A 4,604-nucleotide genomic window follows, 5' to 3' on the forward strand; every position below is an offset into this window, starting at 1 on the left:
GTATGACCTTCTGATAAGGAATGAGTTTCCACAACATATTGTTGCTTTTGTGGGGTATTCAAAGGCATTTTTCCCTTCTCTCTTGCATTCAAAGCACTAGCTATTTACCCTACTTGGGTTTCTAGCTTTGCAATGGATTGAAAGTGAGAATGAAGTAATTGTGTGTTTGCTTCTAAAGTGCCTAAAGCGGTCAAAACTTTCTCTTCAAAAGCGGGACTTCTAATATTTCCTTGGGAATATGATGGTTGATTAGGAAAATGAGAATTTGAAAATTGGTTTCCTTGTGATTGGTATGATGATCTAAAACCTTGGGAACCTTGGCTTTGCATTGGAGGTGGAATGTACTTTCCTTGAAAACCGCCTTAGGAAGGGTTTGAGCCCTCCCCTTGGTTTTTCCAAGAGAAATTCGGGTGATTCCTCCAATTATGATTGTAATGATTTCTATAAGGATTGTTCCCTTGATTAGTAAAAACGGCATTTGTTTGTTCATGATGCTCACTTTGCACATGTCCATGGGGATAATTGGAAGTAGAATGTAAAACACTTGAACAAGTCATACATGTCTCATTAGATATATGATGAGAATGGTTTGGGAAGGAAGATAGTTGATTCACCGAGTTTTGGTTGATCAAAAATTGATCAAACCTTTGAGATAATGATTTCATTTCGGCGGCAATTTCATTTGAGTGGTCGACTTGATTTAAGCTAACACTCTTCCTACCACTATAATTTCTACCATTCTTCGAAGATAAAGTACGATGCAAAGAATTTTCACTCATGCTCTCATAAAGACGCCACACGTTATCCTCATGCCTATCAATGTAAGAGCCACCCATGGAAGCATCAACCATGCCTTTGTAATTGTTCGATAAGCTGTCAAAGAAATATTGAACTAATTGCCATTTGGGCATGTCATGATGTGGACACTTCCTAAGCAATTCATTAAAGTGTTCCCATGCCTCATGAAATGTTTCTCCATCCCCATGTGAAAATTCTCGAATTGAGGTTCTCATGGCATTGGTCTTAGAAACCGGATAGTACTTCTTCAATAACTTTTGTTGCATTTCTGCCCAAAAAGTTATTGAAAAAGGCCTAAGATTGTTAAACCAATATTTTGCCTTCTCTTTAAGGGTGAATGGAAAAATTTTAAGCCTTAAGACCTCTTCCGGCATGTCCGTATATTTTACGGTGGAACATACTTCAAGAAACTCATCCAAATGCTTGTAAGGTTCTTCACTTGGAAGTCCATGATAATTAGGAAGCATTTGAATGGATTGTAGCTTGATTTCATAGTGGTGTGCTCTAAATGGTGGCAATTGAATGCATGTGGGTGCATTATATTCATTAGGCACATAGTGATCTCTTAAAGCAAGGGTAGGATTAGCAATTGGAGGTACAACATAGGCACCTTGGTTTCCTTGAATAATGGGAGGTGGTGGAGCATAGATTGGCCTTGGCATTCTTAATGGAACTTGGCCTTGTTGTTGTGGTGGATGAACATATGGCCTTGGCATGCCTAATGGAACTTGGCCTTGTTGTTGTGGTGGATGAACATATGGCCTTGGCATGCCTAATAGAACTTGTATGTTATCATGATGCACATTGGGGTGGAGGATACCTTGTTGGTCTATGTGACCAAGGTCCTCCACATGGTCCTCATTGTGTCCTTCCATTGATGAAATGGATTGACTACAACTACCTCTTCTCCTAGGGTTTTGAACAATGGATTCAAGATGAAAATTTAAAGGGACAAGAGTGGGTCTCAATGATCTACGACCATGCATGCACAATGCAACATAACAAGCAACAACAACAAACAATTCACCTTCACAACAAATGAATAATCAACAACTTCTTCAACATTCAATGTTCTCATACTCCCATGCTTTAACAATAATATACAAGAAAAGTAAATTGCCTCCACGCGGGCTCACGATTTATCTGAGAATTGAATTACAAGCCTCCACGTGGGCCGACGATTTAACTAAGGGATGAGTAAAGAAAAAGCTCGCAAAGGTCCTTTAGCACTTCAACTCCAAATTTTTAGCTTAGCTTAGCAATTTTTTAATTTTAGCCTTTTTCCTTTGCTTGCTTAGCTCTTTTGCTTGGAATACTCCTTTGCTTGCTTCCTAGCCCAATGCTCCTTGTCAATCAAGAACAAACACAATAAGTAACAAAAATTGAAAACAAAGTAAAGACACAATAAAAAAAAGTACTAATTCCTAATTGATTCCATAAATATGACATTGCCAATCAATCAATCCCCGGCAATGGCGCCAAAAACTTGGTGTGTCGTCAATTCAAATCCAAAGTTTATGCAATGTGGCCAAGTTTTACGTTTAGAAATTGCCACTACTACTTTTCACTAAAAATATAGCTAGGGTGAGTAGGGATCGTCCCAAGGGATTGAGTGTCGTACTAGGTTGAGGAATCAAAATTAGGATTAGTAGGTCGAGTGATCAAAATAGTGGTTGGTTGGTTGAATTAAACTAGATGCAATTTAAATTAAAGTAAGCAATAATACAATAGAGAGAATAAAAGAGAGAGAGATCTTGGGGTTTAGAGATCACCACTAAGCATAGCTTTTCTACACATTTAATGAATGATTAATGAAGGGAAGAGCATGTATTGCAATATAGAGTGTGTGTGTGGTTGTTTCAACAAGCATGGATGACAAATTAAGCATATATTATCTAAACAACATGGTGGATAGCACAACATATCAAATTAAGCCATTAATCATTTCTTTAAGCTCACATTCCAAACACATCACAAGGTTAGAGGTATATGTTACTTATTTTTCATAAGTATGGAACATCAACAATAAGCATGGATTGTCCTCCTATTTAACAACTACATTACAACTAAGCTAATGATAGGAAATTAAACTAATTAAACTAAGGGAGAGGCACAATCCATCAAGAAATGAGTATGAACCATCAAATAAACCACAAGAACATAACATTAAGCACTATGTCTTGACAATCTCCAGATCTATAGCATCAACACACATAGACATGCATCAATAACACAAGAAATAGAGACAAACACATGAATATCTATTCTAGCATACATAGACATATGGATAGAATGAAATGATCAATTGGAAGCATTGAACCACATAAATCATTAAATAAACAAAATCTATATATATAAAAGTGTCAAGACATGAATTACAATACAAATCCCCTCAAAAATACATAAATAAAGAAGTAGAAAGCATGCTTAGGGCGAACTCTAGCCCCAAAAGGATGTCTAGTCACTCATAGATAATGTCCTCCAACCCTCAAGGGCAAGCTCCATGGAAGAAATCTGCTCCTTGGTTGATGAAGAGTCTCCAATGGTGTCTCTAGCCTCCTCCTCTCCTTTGTTTTCTCCCTAAGAGTTCTACAAGGTATGATATGATATGATGTGATATAATACAAAAAGTAATCTTTATCCTTATATTGGTAGGTTAAATGACCCCCAAAATGAGCTTGGGTCATACAACAAATATTCCCTAATGATTGGATAAATGACAACTTTTTGTGAGCTGGAAATTTAACTTTTTCACACGGGAGGAAGTTCGATCGATCGAACCTTGGACTTGGATCGATTGAACATAGCTGAGATCTATCGAACTTAGGCTGGATCGATCCTCGATGGCAGCGCCTTTTTGGATGAAAACAAATCTGAGATATTTTGAAGATATTTTTAGGAAAATGACAAAAGTGGTTGGTAGGGTGGTACAACTGGATAAGATCAATCATTTAGATAAGGAGAAGAATGTTCGATCGATCGGAGAAGAGAGTTAGATAGATCGAACTTTTGAGATCTTTGAACAGGGACAATATGGCTCAGATCCATCTTGAAGTGCTGAGATCGATGAAAGTTAGATCGATTGAACTTTTCTTGAGATCAATCGAAGTTGCTGAAATTCCACCCTTTGCTTCATTTTGCTCTACTTTGCTCCTTTCTTTGATTCATCCCAGAATTGCTTCAATTATGCTCTTATTTGGCTGAGTTAGCTTGTTTTGGGGATAAGTACCTGAAAATGGAAATAACACGAAATCAATACAAAATGGTAAAATAAGATAGATAAAGATTCTAGAATACCAAAGCTTAAGGGGTTTAAATACGCACTTTTCAGCGCTCGTCACTGATATAGATTAAATTGGGATTATTTGAATAAGAATTGCAACTTTTATTTAATATTCATCTTTTGTGAAAGTTTAATTCATATAATTGTATCAAACAAGAAATAAACTTGTAATGTGATATTAAAGTAGGTCTTGGTGAGTTCTTAAATATATGTTAATTTGAGAGCATTTGGAGTTGTTTAAAAATCTAGAAAAAAAAATAATTAATTAGTTTAATTAATTTTATTTTAAGTGTTTTAATCACTTAATTAGTTATTTGATGTTATATATGTAATGACCATGATATGTCCTTCGACTTATATAAATTTGATGTTATTTGGAATTAATTTGGAATCTAGAGAATTTAATTATTTTTATTCAATTAAATTCTATCTAATTGCTCCATGGATTTAATCGTGTTTTGGAAGTTGTTTCTATGTTTAAATCATGGACTTAGACTTGTTGTATATTCACTTGGTTACATTT

General features: G+C 35.7%; 1 pseudogene; it reads left to right on the forward strand.

Annotated features, from left to right (window-relative positions):
- The first annotated feature begins 909 nt into the window (after positions 1 to 909).
- LOC132280552 (small nucleolar RNA R71) lies at positions 910 to 1,008 on the forward strand (annotated as a pseudogene).
- The last annotated feature ends 3,596 nt before the right edge of the window (positions 1,009 to 4,604 follow it).

Source organism: Cornus florida, unplaced genomic scaffold, assembly GCF_030987335.1.
Source record: "Cornus florida cultivar Cherokee Brave unplaced genomic scaffold, ASM3098733v1 CherokeeBrave_3.0.0_Hap2_Chr10, whole genome shotgun sequence".
Classification (NCBI taxonomy): Eukaryota; Viridiplantae; Streptophyta; class Magnoliopsida; order Cornales; family Cornaceae; genus Cornus; species Cornus florida.